General features: G+C 40.0%; 1 protein-coding gene across 2 annotated transcripts in view; it reads left to right on the top strand.

Moving 5' to 3' along the window:
- C8H7orf25 (chromosome 8 C7orf25 homolog) overlaps positions 1-19325 on the top strand; it is a 198965-nt gene that overhangs the window by 64127 nt on the left and 115513 nt on the right. For both annotated transcript variants that reach the window (XR_009542067.1, XR_009542066.1), the window contains exon 3: positions 11154-11239. The gene's annotated coding sequence lies outside the window, so the exon portion shown is untranslated. The remainder of the gene's footprint in view (positions 1-11153; positions 11240-19325) is intronic.

Here is a 19325-nt window from a genome sequence, read left to right as displayed (position 1 = left end):
AATTCTCTTAATGTAAAAAATTTTAATTCCCTGGAAGACTGTGAAAGGCACCTGGAACAGTTCTTTTCTCAAAAAGATAAAAAGTTTTGGGAAGATGGAATTGTGAAGTTGCCTGGAAAATGGCAGAAGGTAGTGGAACAAAAGGGTGAATACGTTGTTCAGTAAAGTTCTTGGTGAAAATGAAAAATGTGTCTTTTATTTTTACTTGAAAAACTGACAGCACTTTTCAGCCCACCCAATATTTTCTACCCAGACCTGTCCCTTGAATTCTAGGCATATATATCCAATTGGCTGTGGCAATCTCCTCCTGTGTGTCCCCTGGGCATCTCACCCTACATAAGGTTGAATCCATTCATGTCCACGATGCTCCCTCTTCACCCCTAGACTCCAAATTCACTCCTGCTCCGTGATTCTCTCTTGGAGAATGACACAACTAGGTACCCAGTTGCCAAAGTGAGAAAACCCAGAGAGAAGCCATCCTTGAAGCCACCACACTCTCTGTTAGCATCATATCCATTGCTGAGTTTGCATCAAGGTCAGCTGTCCTTAGCCCGACCGCACCTCTCCACTCCCACAGGCATTAGTTCAAGCTCTTATCAATAATGCTCCCTCCTCAGTAGGTCTCCCTCCTGCAGTCTTACTCACTCCCACACAAATATGACTTTTCTCCCATGCAGGTTGTAATGTACTTAAAAATAAAGAACTGGTATTAACTGACACCTCACATATATGGAACATTTTGCAGTTTAGAAATACTTTCAATTCCCTTTTCCTCTTCCCTTCCTCTATGCCACCAATGATCAAGGCCAGGTCCAGAGTTATTTAGCAAAGCCTATGATAGTGAAGTTGCACTCGGAACCCAGATTCCATTGTCCTATAACAATCCCAGGTGACCTGACACCAAACATGGAAAGAGCACATTTACTGAATCCTCAAACAGACTGAAAGTATGAGGGCAATGCCATTAATTAATACTTACAGAAGTTTGGGAATTGTTTATTCCTGTTTTGATTCCAAAAAGGAGGAAAATTATGGAATTTTTCCTTTTGAAGGAGAAAAATAAATAGCAAATGTTAAAAGATAAGACACAAGAGTCTCATGACTGATCTACCAAGATTAAATGAAATCAGTGACGTGAGCATTGCTGGTTATGGACAGAGCTGGCTCTACCCTCACTCCCCGCATTACCTGGATGTGTTTCCTATCTTAATAGCTAGCTTAACGTTTATAAAATGAAATGGAAAACAGACTGAGTCCATAAATCCAGGTGAACCAAATGAATTCCTAGGGGGAAATGCACTCCACTTGTAAATAATTCTCATTTATATCTTGTAACTTGGAAAGGCTGAAACCCACAATCATTAAAATGACATTTCCTGTATTTTTATCATTTTAGTAGGAATGTCAGTAATCACCATATTAAAGATCCCTAGAGGAGAGGATTAGTGGGAGGATAGACAGATCCTACAATATTCAGGAAGCATAAATCCAGCATGCAGCTTTATAACCTTAATGCTAAGGAAAACACTTTTTGGAAAACTCAAGGTCTCTTGTTTAATTATTTTGAGAAATTCGACAAGCCTCTCACTACATTTATAAAATTCAACTAACGTTTTAAAGAAAATAACTGAAGACATTGTTAGAGCAGGGCATCTAATTTCTCTCTATAAAAAAATTCCAAAGGTATTTAGTGGTTGTTAAACACATCTATGCACTCAGTAAATAGTAGGTCTCTTAGTGTTGTCATTATTAGATATCAGGTACTCAATAAATGTCTGCCCACTGAATAAACCGTTTTTCCATACTAAAAATTCTAAGTGCTTCCCTGATTATAGTGGTTCCTTGGTCAGAACCATTCCACAGTTCCCTATTGTTTAGAACAACATTGTCCAATATGGTAGCCAAAAGCCACATGTGGTTATGAGTACTTGAAATGTGGCTAGTCTAGACTAAGATGTGCTGTAAATGTAAAAACACACTGGATCTTGAAGACTTAGTATAAGGGAAAGAATGTACAGAGTTCATTAGTACTTGTTATACTAATTATCAATTGAAATAATATTTCACATATATTGAATTAAATAACATATAATTCCTTTCATTTATTTATTTTTACTTTTTGTATTGTTTGGCTGCTAGATAATTTAAAACTAGTTTTGTGGCTTGGATTTGTGGCTCACAGTATATTTCTGTTGGACAACAATGGTGTAGAGACCAAGCTCTCTTTTGTTCTCTATACTTAACTTCCAAACCTTATTTCCTGTTATGGTTTCTTTCTTGGTTTTCTCTTCCTCCCCCCTCCTCTTTTTGTTCCTTTTAAGGACTAACCACACTTTAGGATTTTTTTTTTCTTTCTTTCTTTTTTTTTTTTTTTTTGCGGTACGCGGGCCTCTCACTATTGTGGCCTCTCCCGTTGCAGAGCACAGGCTGTGGACGCGCAGGCTCAGCGGCCATGGCTCACAGGTCCAGCCGCTCCGCGGCATGTGGGATCCTCCCGGACCGGGGCACGAACCCGTGTCCCCTGCATCGGCAGGCGGACCCCCAACCACTGCGCCACCAGGGAAGCCTCCACACTTTAGGATTTAAAATCCTCCCTTCATTATGAAGATTATCTGCTTCTCCTAGCCAGAAGCACCTTTTTCCTCCTCTAAACCCCTAAAACTCTTTACTTATAGATTTTTTATGGCAACAATCAATTTCTGTTTGTATTATAGATGTTTGTGCCTGTGTATTATTTCCTCCCTAAGTTGTGAGTCTTTGAAGAAAAGGGGCACTTTGAATTCTGTTTCAAATCCCTCAAACTGGGTGAAGATATCAGGTTATCAGTCAGGAACCACACTCAATGTTTTAACAGAAATTGTTTAATGTAGGGACCTGATTAAATAGGTATGGGAGACCTAAGAAGTGAAAAAGGGAATACCGAGGTGATGTAGAGTTAGTAACTGCAAGAAGCACCTACCACCCTTAGGCAGCGGGGTCCAGGGAAGTGGCAGGATGATCAGAATCCAGGAGCTGGGAGAAGGGGCTGGGGAAGGTGGAACTCAGACCTCTGAAGAGGTGGGCTCTCAAGCTGGTGCTTGGAGGAGGGGCATCATGGCGCTAGAGTTCTACCCTCTAACGAGAGGATGCTGCCTAGCTGGTGTTAGTACATAAGAGGAGGTGTGATGAGACTGGTTCTGGGAGTATAGAAAAGTCTGGAAATTGTAACTCACTGCTACTTGTTCTAACTGCTGCTTCCAAGATGAAGAGCCATTGCTGCAGTGACACTAATAGGAACGGTAGGAGATCGTAAGGCACAAGATTCTCTCCCACTTTGGCCTTCCTACCTCCTCTAGGGCCCTATATTGATGGACCTTAATAGGAACCAACTGACAATGAAGAAATGTAGAATCCCAGTCTGGGATAAGAGCTTCTGGCATGTCTCCCAATGATCCCTGCATCTGGTGTTAATGCACCTGTATAATCTCCTCTCCTTGAGTGTGGGCTGGACCTAGTGACTTGCTAGCACTTGGCAAGAGGTACACGATATCATTTCTGGTGCGACTTCCATCTATCTATTGTCTTCTTGGCTCTCATACTTTAATAAAGAAAACTGCCATGTGAGAGAAACCCATATGTCGAGTAACTGAGGTTGGTTTCCAGCCAAGAGCAGGTGAGGACATAAGGCCTGTGGTTCAATAGCCTGTGAGAAATGGAACCACTGAATGAGATTGGGATTGGACCATTCCCCAGGTGAGCCATGAGATGAGACCCCAGACCCTGAGCTAACACATTGCTAGCAGCTCTGTGAGGGATAGTGAGACATGCAGCTCAGCTATGCCCGGATTCTTGGTCCACAGAAATTGGGAGATAATAGATGTCTGTTGTTTAAAACTGCTAAATTTTGGAGTCATTTGTTACATAGCAACAGCTAACTAATACATAGCCCTAGAATCACAAAGTATTAAAAGATAGATTTGAAAATAAGAGATGATAGCTTAATAACTGGTAAAACTAGTATCTAGAATCTCTCTATATATACATACATACAGAGAGGGATAGATAGAGAGGTAGAGATATTTATCTAGCCATCTATAAAACAATCATTTAATCATCTATCTATATTTCTTTAAATTCATAAGTAATAAATACCAACGACCCAATAGAAAAATAGACAAAAGAGTGAACAAGCTCTTAACAAAAGAGGAAAAATAGGACCAATAAGTATATGGCAAGAAACTCAATTTCAGTAATCAGACAAGTACAAATTAAAGGCACAGAGAGCAACAGTATTATGTACATACTGGCTGCAATAGATTTAAAAGATTGACAATACCAAGTGCTGGTGAGGTTGGGAAGCAATGGAAACTCTTATTCTTTGCTCGTGGGAGTGAATATTGGTCCAATATTGATGAATATTGGAAAAGAAGTCAGTATTGCTTAGAAAAGTAGAATGTTTGCACAGCAAACAACTCAGCAGTTCTACCCTGAAGAATAGATCTTAGAGACACTCTTGGACTCATAGGCCAGAGACTACTCAAAATGTCCATGGAAACATGATTTATATTAGCCAATAGTTGAAAACCGGAATGATCATAATCAGAGGAATGGAAAAATAAACTGTAGTATTTTCGTATAATGGAATAATATACAACATCAAAAATGAATGCATTACAACTATCCATATAAACATACATGAATCTTAGAATTATAATAATGAACAAAAGAAGTAAGCCACAAACTAGTGCGTACAGTATGAGTCCTCGTACGTTCCATTCACATCTGGCAGACCTAAACAAACATTGTTCAGAGATGCTTCCATATACAGTAAAACTCCTAAGTAAAACAAGGAAATGATCATTACAAAAGTAATGAAGGTGATGTGAATGTGATCTAGGAAGCCCCACAGAGAGTTTTAATCTCTTAACCTGGGTGATATCACGTGGATATATTGACATAAGTATAATTCTTTAAAATACACAGATTAATTTGTACATTCCATTTTCAAAAATTTATCTGAGGTTCCTTTAGAAAGAATCCTTTTAGATTCCTTTAGAATCCTTTTAAATTCCCCTTTTTTGTGTGTTAGATTTGAGGAGATTAAATGAAATATTACAGATATATAAAAATAGCCTATGATTGGGGCATCATTCCTGCATCCATCCATCATTTTATCTTTGAGAGATGTCTAGAAGGATGTTCGCCAAATTTTGATGAGCATAAAGTTATTTTAGTACAATTAAAAACATTTCCAAATTATCACATTGATCAAGGATAGCAATAAAAAAAGTTAATATTTGGATATTCTTGCAAGTTGCAGTCATAAAGTACTTTAAATATTCACATTTTGAGGGGCTACAGAGTGTTGAGAAAATTTGTATTCACACAATCTAGGAATGGAAATTGTACACTTTGCAACTGTTCACCTTCAATCTTGGAATATTCTTCATTCAATTAAACAGTGATGGCAGAAGTAACTTTACTCTTTAGTCTTAGGAAAATCCAGTTCACTTAGCTGAATGGTAACAGGTGGGTAAATCTCTAAGTTGGGTTTTTAAAATGAAGGTTCTAAAAAAAAATTGAAAAATGTTTAAAAAGTGAAACTTGAATCAAGTATTCGTGGAAGTACTTCTGTGGAACCTTACGGTTGGCAGGGATGCTACTTGAAAACTATCATACTGGGCATTGTGACAGATTTTACTCTAAATATATGACAGCAATTTAGCAACACTTTTGTAAAGTTGGTCAACAGAGCCAGACAATTTAGATTAAAGCAAATGCTGTCTTCTTCTCTGGGCAACTAATTTAGTAATTAACTTAGTAAACAAAATGAAGCTGTTCATACAGGCACAGAATGTTTACCAAAGTTTAACACAGATCATTTCTGTAAGATAAGAATTTGGGTGATGTGTTGCTTTATTTTTGAAATTTTCTATATTGTTTGAAATGTATGTGACACACATGCATACTTTTTTATAAAATAATAATGAAATTAGTAAAAACAAAGAAAAGAAAAAAGCATTTTTACTCATTGCCTCAATGGAGTCTCAGGATAACCACGTGAAACTTGCACTAGATAACCTAACTTGCCCAATGTCAGACAGAGACTGGCAGAATTAGAGGGCAGATCTGGAATTTCTTTGGCCACATATCTGGACTCCAGTGCCTATGGTGTGTAGCTTGATGTCCTGCGCATAATCCTTACTCATGAAAAGTTCAGAGTCCTTCCATCCCCAAAAGACTTTTATACAAGGCAGCAGTTCTGCTACTCACTTCAGTGACTCCATGGCTTAGCCATGTGACTCCAACCATTTGTTTTTACCTTGGTGTCATCTAAACACTCCATAAACATTTAACGCTATGGCCAAGCACACGTGCACCAATTAATTCTCTGTCTGATCACTTCTTCCATTTCATCATGCGGGGAAGGTGACCTGTCAAGTCTGCAGTGCAGCCCTCTTAATGGATGATGTAATGGAAGCAAGGCACACCAGCCTTCTCATGTGACTTGAATCAATCCGTCTCTTTTCCTACATTCATTGCTGGCATCTCAGCTCCCGCAAGTGAAATCAGATTTTCCATGTTTGGACCAAATTTCTCAAATTTCCTACTGGCAGGGGGTAAAGTTCTAATTAGTTTACGTGTACCAGCTAATTAGGTAAGAGGTTATTTTGCTAAGAATCTCATGCAAGCCTTAACCTGGGGTCAATTTGACTGTATTTGAATCAGAAGCTGCATATTCATGTCCCTGCTCTAGTGACAAAATGACAGGACAATCATTTAGTTTAGAAAAAAGAGAAACAAATGGAAATTATGATTTTTCCTATGATTCAAACCAACTTCAGGCAAAATTGTGCAGAGGCCAGGTTGGTCCCAGGTCACACTAGTCTACACTCCCGTGGATTTTCTCTTACCTAGAAAGTCCTCTCTTGCTTTTTTTTGTCTCTGAAGTTTCTCTTAGAAAATGAACTGATAAACTTTTTCATCCTAAGGGATAAATGACTATTTCTCATGGAGATATCCTTACTTCATAATGGGATAAATCATTTCAACAAATGGATACATTTTTAATCTGTGATTCAGATTTGAGCCACATTAATAAAACAAAACTAGTTTCTAGGTAATTGTTTGTGAATTTCATGTATTTTCATATTACCATTTTCTATATGAAAGACAATAAGACCATTCTACTTACTTTCTTACACAGGAAACCTTTGGACCAATGTTTTTAGAGCAGCTCTGAAATGACTTCACTGACCATGGATTTCATTAATTTGGTCCATGTCCTTATTAAGAACTAATTAATTACACATGCACACAGTTGTCTAAACAACCACAGACCATCAGTTCCGGAGGTGTTATTCATGTTCATCTGGCTCTATTTTCCTATCTCAGAGAGGAAGAAACTGATACCCATAAAAGCAAACTTGACAGACCCCAGAATGCTGCTGGTTAGTGGCCAAACAGGGATTAGAACCCAGGTTGGCCAATTAACAACTAAAATAAGGAGACGGACTATGCCCGTCTCTGCTTAGGGCACAGAGAAGGAGGCTGCATGTACACAGGAGTAGTGAGCTAAAGGAGAGAGCTGGATTCCACAGGGGAGTTTGATGCCTTAAACAGTTCAGAAGATTACTCTGTATGTATCCTTTGTAGAAGTCTGACCCTGGTACTAAGCATCTAATACTAAAAAAGGAAGTGAAGCATATATTTAAAACTTGTGTTGCATTGGGTTCCATCCAATGTTCAAAGGATCAGTGGTGCTGTGTTTATTCTGTCCAAAAGGGCAAGCATCACAGATGACCACTGTGTTTTTCTAGTGCAAATAGAAGTAAAGCCCCAGGGACACAAAGCTGATCTTGGGTCTCCAGGATTTAACGAAACACGATGAAGATTTCCAGAAACACATAGTAATTTACCTTCTTTGCAAGAAATATTCCTTTTACTGGCTTCAAAGTTTGGTGGCTACTGAAAGAACAGAGGTGGGTAGGCTTCTTTCACATAACTTTTATGTAGATTGGTCTTCACTGTTTCGAAGTATTATCCCATGTTCTCTTGTTGGAGTATAAAAGAAAGCAACACATACTGAAGCTGTTCAGATGAGCTCTTTACTCCAAAATGGGGTAAAGGATCGAGACATCTACCTCTTCATAAAATCTCCTGCATGATTAAGCTTGTAGCAGGCCCACATGGTTCTAGCGTATTTGTCTGATCGGTAACCATTTACTGTGTTATTCAGGATCGTATTTTCTGTAATTGTGATTGGCTTTACGTGCAGTGAAACATCTAAGTCCTGTTTCCCTATTTCCTGGACTGGTTCACACTTTCGTAGCCTTTATGGGGAAGCCTAATTCTTTAAGTTTCAGAATTTCTGGTGTTAAAAAAAGCTGCAATGTCCCTATCTAAGCTATATCAAATGATTATTCTATATTAATAATCATTTTGGGAAGGCAGAAACATTTTAAAGGTTAATATTAAAATAGAAATAATAAGAGCTAACACTGATACCTGCGTCAGCCAAGGCCCCCATGCATAATTACGTTTGAGATTTAAACTCTTGCACTGGAAAGCAGTGAGGGTCTTTGTCTGGTTGGAGTTAATGATGTGGGTTAAGGGCGCCAGGGCTCCTGGCAGTTCCTTGTACATAGGGTGACAATTGTTATTAGCAGAAGTGATTTGCAGAAACTTCTCTGCTCCATTGGAAGAATAGAGAACGGATGTGGGAGGGGAGTGGGTCCCAAGGACTGAGTTCTGGAATTCATTCTCCTTAAAAATAGGTCAATTCTATTTTTCCTAGGAAGTCCCCTGGGCAAAGACCCCATCTCCTGCACTCTTTCGAATATAAATTGACCCTGACAGTAAAACAACTTCTAACTTTTGCAACTCCCCTTGGGGAAGGGCTTTAAATACATTTCACCCTGCAAGTTTAGAAATGACCTTGGTGCTCTGGGGAGCTTGGGCTCAAGGTTGTAACCTCTCTTGGGCCCTGGGGCTTAGAAATCCAGGGACCAAAAGACCCCAGAAAGTAGGCTCACTGGCCTGCATTACCTTTGCTGAGAAGGTTGAAAGTAAACACTTTCTTACTTCCCACAGAAGCAATGCTTTTCTTTCCCTGGGCCTAGCGTCTCACATACATGATGATATCCAGACAGTGCTAACCTCTGGACTCCATGAAAAGCCTTTTAACTAATCATTCCTCCCTCAATAGCCAAGTTGTCCAGAAGACGCAGATTGAACTGATCTGAATAACTTTGGCTTTTTGGTTTCTTTTGAAAATATTTTTTTTTGTCTCTGTGGAAAATGAACTCTTTTAAATAGATTTTCCTTTATTGTTGAGAATTATGGGAATGGGAAAGAAAAAGAAATAAATTGTACTGGTGAAGGAACGTGTTAAGAATCTCAGAAACAAGACTGTATTGTTGAAAAATATTGCTTAATAAATGCAAATTGTCTTCTTATAATAAAAACTTGCCTCATTCCACACTTTGCAGTTGCGGTTATAACACTATGTTCAAATTTGATTATTTACAGAATCAAAGGACACATGTCAAATTCAGATTGGACAAAGGCCCTTCTGTTTGTGTTTTTAAACCAGATCAAAGGGGCCCCTTATTTAAAACAGTGACTGTAACGCTCAGCTTGTGTCCAGACACTAGCGACCCAGCCTCTTGGGAAAAGAGAGAGAAATGGTCTTGAAACCTTTTGGTCTGTTTTTCAGACTTTCTTCCAGATAAAAGGAGGCTCACTTATGAGGTTCTTGCAGCCCTGTATGGCTAGGGTTGTTCTCCAGGGCTGGTTCACAGGGGACCTTGGGTGGTTGAGAAAACGTTCCACTCTCCTGAGCTTACCCCTTTTGTTTGGTTGGCCTGGGTCTATATATAGAAGAGAATCTGCATAGGTATAAAGGCTATGAGAAATGCTAAAATGTTTATTAAAAAAAATCACCAACACTGGTATCCTACAAATTCTATTAAGTCCCTTTATGTACTAATCAAGTTGAAAGCCATAACCCTTGCCTTGAACATCTTAACATCTAAATATGCTATACTGGCAGAGTCAAAGTCAAAACGTAAAAACTCCAGAAACCTACAAAATGACGTTATCCATGTGACAATCATGGACGATTGATGAATTTTAGTGAAAGTCATAGTAAAAGTCTAATTGACATATGTAGTTTGGGAATTCGTGGATATTAGGGAAGGAGATTTATTTCCCTCTATTACATCCTCTAGTAGAAATATTGAAAAGGAGATTCTGGGATCCATCACTAGGCCCATTGGGTACACAGGATTCATTCACTTATTTATTTGATAATATTGATTGAGTTCTTGCTATGTGCCAGGTGCTGTCCTAGGGACTTGTGAACCAAACAAGATTCTCTGTTCTCGTGGCACATATTCTAGTGAATATTGTGGGCCAGATAGTAAAATAAATATGTAAGTTATATAGTATGTTGGAAGAGGATAAGCACCATGAAAAAACAAAGTACAGAAATGGGAATGGGGAGTGTAACAGCATGGGGGCTGAGTATGCCAGGGCAGCCCTCATTGAGAGGGTGACAGCTGGGCAAAGACTTGAAAGAGGAGGGGAAATTAGCCGTGCAGATATCCAGGGGAAAGGCATTTCAGGAAGGAGGAACAGCCAGTGCAAATGTCCTCCAGTGGGAGCGTACTGGGTGTTAGAGGGACATAAAGGGAATAAGTGTAGGTGATAAGGTTGGAGATAAAGGGGGAGCAGACTGTGAAGGGCTTTGGAGCCATGGCAATGATGTTGACCCCGAGGAACACTTCACTCTCAGTGAAACGGGGCGTGACATGATTTGACTCAGATTTAACGTGATTCCTCTGGCTGGTTTTGAGAACAGATTGTACGGGGCAAGGGTGGAAGCAACAAAGCCAGTAAGGAACCTATAGCAGTTGTCAGGGAGATGGATGATGGAGGCTGGGACCATGGTGAGGGCAATAGAGGTGGTGATCAAGAGTTAGATTCTCCGTATTTTGAAGGTAGAGACCTGAGAAATTCCTGTGTGAATGGATGTGTGGAATTAGCCGAGTTGGATCTAGGATTTAAAGGGCCAGAGGTTATACAATTTGAGGGCAGAGGCTGGCATGATGCTCACCCACCACGTGTCCCTCTTGAGTACTCAGGACTTCATTTTCCAATCTTCCTTGCAGTGATTTTGGACCATGTGACTGCGTTACGGCCAATGGGAATATGAAAGGAAGAGATGTGCTACTTCCTGTCTGAGGCAGTTGAGTAGGTGAGTGCTCTTCACACTCTCTCTTGCCTGTGTAGCTGGAAGTGGAGGACTGTAAGGTGCTAGAATTATAAAATGCAAGCAGCCTGAACTGCTGAGTCACCACTTGGACAGTAAAGCAGCACAGAAAGTCACCAGAGCCGTGTCAGACTGTGACGTGAAATAAACTTTTATTAGTAAGCACTTGACATTCAGGGATTTATGATTTATTGCAGTATAGTAATGCCTTCTTTAGTAACAAGTCCAAATCTGTGAAGATGTGAACACAATCTAACAAGGAGAAAATGTATACGTATGTGTGTGTGTATATGCATAGATCTCCATGACCCTTGCTTTGTTGTTCATGGTTAACAAGAGGAAACAACTTTGACCCTAGCAATCTAGTGTCCCACACATACTTCCTGATTGAATCCTAGAGGGCGTGAAAAAGGAAATATTGAAATCAGAAGAACAAAGATATTTTATAATTCCCTAAAGGTTATACAAAGGTCGACCTAAAGAGCTCAAACCTTTTGAGGTAAAATTTTTTCTAAGTTGCAGCATGTAGGTATTGGATCAGTACTGAGAGGGAGCAAAACATTGGGCTTGAGTGCAGGCAGGCGGGGAGGTACTAGGAACTCGGAGCAAGTATGTTGGCCACCCCAAGAAATGGAGGCATCTGAATGGCTTGGAACCCCGATTCTGCCATGCTCAGAGCTACCTGTGCAAGATAGTGGCCATAGGTGAGTCCTTACATGTAAATCACAATGTGGGTTCCACAGGACTCCACAGTTCAGACGGGTACAGCTAACTGGTTCATGGAAGGGTCACATGATCTAAAGGTGTTACAGCACAAAGAGCATGAGCTTTGGAATCGGATCATCTGGGTAATTCACCAACTAGCTCAAAGTCTTGGTTTCATTTTCTGTAGAAAGGGGCTAATACGTAGCACGTTACATGGTCCATGGTACAAGATCAAGAACTTACAGCTATTGCTATTATCATCATCTTTTTCATCATTATTGTCACTTTTCATGTGCCAAAAGCTGGAAGTATTGATGTGAGAGATGGTCCCCATGGACTCTTTGATAAGCAAATTGTAGTAATGCTAGAGAACTAGCACAAGAGTATTGATGAATAAACTCCTATGCTAATCACCCTGTGGTTGATGGCTAGAGCATAACTGGTTATTGTGTGGACTCTGTTTCAGTCCTTACAAGGTCTAGCTTCTTGGCTGTGGTGAAGTTCCTTGAGTTCTAGCTGAGGTTTCTATCCTTCTCATTTCCATATGTAAGTCTGCGGTATCCTCTCCCCCTGTTATGTGCTTAACCTCAAGGGAATCCCTGAGCTGACCTGTTCACCAGAGCTTTGGGGCTATAGAGAATCCCCTTTACTGTTCCAGAGTTGTTTCCTCACATATAAAATTAGAGCATTGTTCTAAGTACCTATTCCATTGGCACTGGCTGATATGACAGACATGTCCTGCGAGAGAGACAAAACCTTATAAACACGGCAGGGGGTGTATCTGGGTTGGATGCCACCACATTTACAGAGCAATCATCATCAGTCATCAGGGATAGCATAGCTAAGAAGCCACCTGATAACATTTATTAGCCATGGTGACAAAGAGTCCAATTTATGACTGGAATTAAGTTAGTCTTTCTGTGATCCTCAAAACGGTCAGCTCTCAGGAGTTATCTCTAAAGCCTAGTTCTTGGCTTGCAAGGAAATCTAACTTGTCTTATAAGCCCATGGAGCAGGATGTCTCCTGAATATTTTAGCCTACGATCTGTCATAGAGATCACAACTTCACCGTGAGAAAATCACTCCTTTCTTTTGGGTGTCTTTCCAGCCTTTAAGAGATCCTTTATAAGAACTCAGCAGAGAAGAGTAAAATGATTACCAGAATGGCATTGGTGTAACAGGAAAGGAAAGACACTTGAGGGAGTCAGATGGTTTAAGGCATTCGTATTTGCTATTACGTAACTAGCAACTTCCTCTGGATAATATTTTCCATTTGCTCCAAAGTCGCTCCTCTTGACCAAAGCAGAGTCATGCTACTTAAAGTTGCAGTAAATCATGGATTGCTAAGAAACACAGCTGGTCAGCCTCTTTCCCTTCCTGAAGCTACCGTTTGATACCTGGCTGATCTAGCTTCTCTGCCTCAGGTCTTTTGGACTGAGTCATTTCCATGGCTACTGATTTGCCAGGATTCCAGAGTCAAGTCCATTACTTCTGGGGTCATATGGATGGAATATAACCTGCGTGGCCTTAAATGGGGCTCAGTTTTAGGCAGTGGAGGCATTTTTAAAAATAATAAAAGATGAATAGAAATATAAAATATGAAAATGGTAAGATTATCTATTGTTAGACTAGAATAAGATAATGAAATATTACACAGTAGTGACAAATATTAACTGTTTCTTCTGAGATGGTCTTATCTTGGTATGCAGGGTCATCCTTAGGTATTTAGGAAGTTAATCTTGCAATTCTTTTACTTCCACTTACGATCTACAGCACAGTCAATAAACTTTTTCTATGTGCCTCTGTCTCCCTACTTCTCCCGGTTTTCAGTTGAATTATTTCTACTTTGTCAAAACATATAACATTTACATAAAATTCTTCCACTCTTCCTCCACCTTTGTTTTATTCTCAGCTCTATTCAATATATTTTGTTCTCATCACCAGACTTTTTGCCAGTTTCTCCAGTCATCTCTTGGTTTAAATCCTTTAGTAGATTTTTCAGGAAGGACCTATGAGTGCAGTATCCACTGAGTTCTTGCAGATTAAAACTGTTTTTCTATAACCTTGGTACTTGAAGGAAAGCTTGAGTGGATTTAAGATCATTGAGCTTATGCTTTACCATCTTGAGTTTTTCAAAAATGTTGCTGCAGTGTTGTCTTGCATCCATGTTGCTGCCAAGAAGTCTGAGACTTACCTGATTTCTTCCCTTTGTAAGTGAGGTGGCCTTTTATGAATGAAGATTATTTTTAATAAAAAATCTAAATTTTGTTTAATAAAGTTTAAACACTTTACTAAAATACATTTTGTAGTTGACAGAAATGAATACATTGTAGGCATTTTCAGTATGAAGATTCAATTCTATTATTTTTAGAAAGCTGGTTTGGATTGCAGTTCCCAGAATGCTCACATTAAATGTATGTTGCATCTTCCTTGTAATTTTATTTCTCATGTTTTTTATATCTCTTTATGTGTTTTCTCAGCGATCCCTCTCTTCGATGTCTCCAATCACATTTTTATCCAAACCTCTTTTCCTTTGGGCACCTTGTAATTTAGTGTTCATTTCTGAGATGATTTAAAAAATTCAATTACTTTACTGAGTTTGATCAACTCTTTTTTCTCATCTTTGTGGGTTTTTTTTTTTTTTTTTTTTTTTTTGCGGTACGCGGGCCTCTCACTGTTGTGGACTCTCCCGTTGCGGAGCACAGGCTCCGGACGCACAGGCTCAGCAGCCATGGCTCACGGGCCCAGCCGCTCTGTGGCATGTGGGATCCTCCCGGACCGGGGCCCGAACCCGTGTCCCCTGCATCAGCAGGCGGACTCTCAACCACTGCGCCACCAGGGAAGCCCCTTTGTGGGTTTTTTGTTGTTTATTTCTTCACTGAGTTTTGAGTCTCTGTTTTGAGATATTCCTTCATTAAATAGATCATTAAACAAATTGTTGTATAATACTACTTAATTCTTATGGGGATGCAGTGTTAAATTTCTTATAGTTTTTCTTGGGTCAGTAATTATAGGTGTTTACTGTAGGCAAGGGAGAGGAAACTGGGTGGTTTACTAAGTTTCTTGGTCTAAAAGTCTGTTGGTACAGTAAAATGATACTTCTTTAGTAAATGATGGCTTTTGGGTGAGGGGGTGGGAAATTCAGTGTGTTTCCTTGTTTTTACTTTCTTTTACATCAGTTGCCTTTTTCTTATCCTTCACCACCATGTCCCTAAGCATTACCACCCCTTCCAAATATCCTCCTCTCCCGGAATCTGTGCCTTTCCAAGGCTGCTGCCTCTGGTCAAACATACCTGCAAGCACCTTCCTTTCAGATCCTTAGTGGTCATGACTCTGTTCTACCACCACTGATCAGAAATGCTTTACTATTTTTCCACTCAGTGTGGACTCTTTGGGGGGTGATTGTGTCTATATCCTGCCATTGACAGGCTCTTATCTCCCTGTTGTGGACTGAATGTTTGTGTCCTCCCCAAATTCATATGTGGGAAGTCCTAAGCCATGATGTGATGGTATTAGGAGGTGGAGACTTTGGGAGGTGCTTAGGTCATGAGGGCGGAGCTCTCACGAATGGGATGAGTGCCCTATTAAAAGTGACAGTGGAGAGCTCCCTTGCCCCTTCAACTGTGTAAGAACACAAGGAGCAGACAGCCATCTTTAAACATGGAGCAGGCCCACACCGGACAAAGAATCTGCTGACACCTTGATCTTGGACTTCTCAGCCTCCAGGACTGTGGGAAACAAATTTCTGTTGTTCATAAGCCACCCAGTCTATGGTATTTTGTTACAGCAGCCTGAATGGACTGAGACACTCTCTTTCCTGATTTCTGCCATCCGTCCCTGCCTGACTCTCCACTCCACTGTGGGCTTCAGAAACTAGCTCATATGGTCCAGAATGTTTATTTGCCCATTTCCATAAAAGTAAAGTTTGTAGTAGTCTTGGTCTTATGTAAGTACAGGCAAAGGAGTAAGTATAGGTAACTTGATTTGTCTCCTTTTGGAGCTCTATGAGTTTGTAGTGTTGTTGGATTTGGCTTTAGACGGCTTCCATCATCCCATGAGCCTTGAGAGGGCTTCCACTATCCCGAGAATAGCCTTGGTTCTAGAGGCCTTATTCAAAAGGGAGACGGCATAGAGAGGTGGATACTTTTATTTAGTGCCTGCTGTGTCTGTCGTTTATGAACCACTTCCCAAGTGTGAGTGAGGTCTGGTCCATGATGTATGTTTATTAAATTGTGATGAATTGAAGTGCAGCAGGCCCTTCATATATTAAGATATAAATATATTATATCTGATTCTATACGGTGGGTGTTATTATCACCAGTTAATAGAGGAGGAATCAAGGCTAAGGAGGAGTGAATACTTTCCTCTTGGTTACACAGCTAGTAAGTAATAGAGCCAGAGTTGGAGTTCAGGTCTCTCTGACCCCAAACTGCACATCCTTTCATTCTTACTAGGCTGCCTTAAGGGCCTTAGGAAAGAAACGCTGAATAAAAATTAGGAAGAGAGCCCTGGGAAGGCAGAGAAAGGAGAAAAAAGGCACTAGATGAAAAGGAACAAGAGCTTTCAGATGAACAACAGATACTATGAATCAGGAGGTAATTATCCTTTTCTACATCTTAACTTCTTAATTATGCCAGAAAAGCAGACTCTGCAGAAAGGGTGGAGTTGCAGCTGCATCATCTGTTGATGTGGTCACATATTAAGTCAATCCCATTTAAAGTCTGTAAACTTCTAGATTGCTTCATCTCATGTGTCTCAGAGGAAACATAACTCCTCAGAAGACCATATCGAAGGTAGTGCAAGAGCAGGAGGGAAGGGCATGAAAATCTCAGAGGACCAAGTTCTCAGAAGGCATGTGGAGCTGGAAGCCAGATGGAATGAAACTGAAATTGCAGTATCTTATCTTTGCTACATGCTTTACAGTTTACACAGCATTCTCGCATAAATCATTGCTGTCCACACATCTCTGAAGGAGGTGGGGAAAATGTTATTAACATAATTTTAAATACAGTGGGGCTAAAGTTTAGAGAAGTCAGGTATCTTATCCAAAGGTCCCAAAGTAGAAGGCAAATCTGGGGCTAGAATTTAGATGTTCTGCTCCCCCAAGCAGACCTTTTCCCACAGAGAAATATATTTACATACAGAGCAATGAAAGGATTTATTGTCACTTTAGTTATTAACAAACTTGATTTTTAAAAAATGTGGTGAGTCTGTTTGGCCCTCTCCTTTGGGTGACCGATCTTCCCTCTTGCTTGAAAGACACTTGATCCCTCCTTGCACTTTGTAAGATTAACAAGTTCCTGAAATAAGACAAAAAGTACTTTCCAAAAGAACAACAATAAATAGATTAACCTTGTTTTCACTCTTGAAACTGACAATGTCAATATGATTTGATTCGTTGATTTTATTATAAACACTGATCTCTGGGATAATGAAGAGGGCAAATCTAAACATATCAAGAGTTTTTTTATTTATAGCCATCTGAGTACTAGTCCAACTGTTTGCTTCCAGTATAGCGATCAGCCATTTTTCTAGAATACAAGACTCTGGAAGTCAAATAGGGGTCAAAATAACATGGCAGAGTAGTACATTTCTACCTCTCTCATCTACTGCTATTGTAGGATTTTAACATGCTCCTCTAAGACCCCAGACCTCTAGTCTTTATAGTTTTGATAATATCGTTGGTGTACCCACAAATGCATCCTCTAAGCTATCACATGGATAGCTTTTTTTTACTTCGTGTTTTTTTTGAGATCCTCTCTTAGGGCCTCTGATCCCTGTGAAGCAGCTAACGTCCACCAGGGGCGCTAGACTTTGGACGCTGGACAAAGGTGTCACAGCTTTTGGTGATATTTGCCGGTGTTTGAGTTTCAGTGACTCACGCTTGTTCCCCAGGGCACTGGTGTCTGTCCCCCCCAAGGGACTGCCAAGAACTCCAAAGAATACAACAAACCGATAGTGGCTGAGTCTGTCTCCCTGAACTTTGTGCTACCAGATTCCAAAGCAGGTCTTCCCGAAGCTTCCAAAGTCTTCTAGACACTCAACGGACACAGTTCTTTCTGTTTTCACTCACAGGTACATCCCAGAGTAGGCCCATTCGTGCTCTAATCAGCCCTCCTCACTGATGAGGAAGCACTGCTCTCATTTACACCCTCTCCTTCTCCACGGTCAGTCCTCTGCCAGGAAGCTCCTCCGACCCTCATGCAAACATCCTCATGGAGCCCACTTCTCAGCCTGCTCTATTTTTCTCCTCTTTTCAGAGGAGCCTTTGAATCGAAACTTTTTTAAAAAGTCAAATGTATACAAATGTATGCTTCTTTTCAGTAACTTCCTATTAATCACTGTGAAGTTATCCAAGTTAATCATTATTTATCCCCCTCAGTTATTAAAATAATTAAGTTTTAACTACCCCTGAAATTTAGCCTAGGGAGTTCAGTGGTTACTGTATGACTCCAGTAGGGGAACAAAAGGCACCTTTCCAATTAAAGTTAATAGTGGGATAAATTCAGACACACAAAGGGAGAAAAAGGCAGGTACAAGTCATGTTGAGTTCAAAGGGAAAGCGTTAAGGTGGAATCACGGAGCATCATGGGAAGGGCTATTCAAGCCGCCATGTCAAAAAGGCTGATTAACAACAGTCCCCAGTCAGCCTCATCACCAGGGAGTCTTACTGATAAAATTATTTCCCCTCCAGAGAGAATCTCCCTGAACCGAATAAATGTTTCACTTCTGAATAGGATTCATGAAAAGGCAGGGGGATGGTAGCGGCAAGAAGAAAGAACCACATTCACAGAACGATCTGAAATGTGTCACCTGATATTGCATCCTCAGTGAAATCAAAATTTATACTTACGTCATTAGTGTGCCAACATTTCAAGTGTCTCTTTACAGACGCATAATTAAGAGTGCTACAATACGGGGAGCAGCTATTCTAGATTACTTAAAATATTATTTGATTGTCTCTCAACTTCTGAGTTAATATTTTCAATAAACACGTTGGTAAATCCTGCTAGGTATGAAGCTTTGAACAGCTTGATTTTTTTGGTAGTAATTTGATAGTCTTTTGAATTTCTTACTGTAAATGTTTCTTCTCCCTTGGATCTACTTATTTTAATACCTTTGTGTTGCCTTATTTCTTTTAAGCAAGAAAGAAACAAGCAAGCAGTGTGCAGTATATATAGGAAATGATGCAAACCACAGGGAAATAACGTAGAGTCAGGAAGAAGGGTATTAATGCACGCCATAGGAGCACGTTATTTAAAGGGGCGATATGTTGTCCCTGCATACTATAAATATGTCATCACCTTAATGAAATGATAATGAGGTTCTTGTGACTGCATATTTGTTACCATGGAAACAAACCATG

Source organism: Lagenorhynchus albirostris, chromosome 8 (genome assembly GCF_949774975.1).
Source record: "Lagenorhynchus albirostris chromosome 8, mLagAlb1.1, whole genome shotgun sequence".
NCBI classification, from domain to species: Eukaryota; Metazoa; Chordata; class Mammalia; order Artiodactyla; family Delphinidae; genus Lagenorhynchus; species Lagenorhynchus albirostris.
This window is presented reverse-complemented; position numbering and strand designations above follow the sequence as displayed.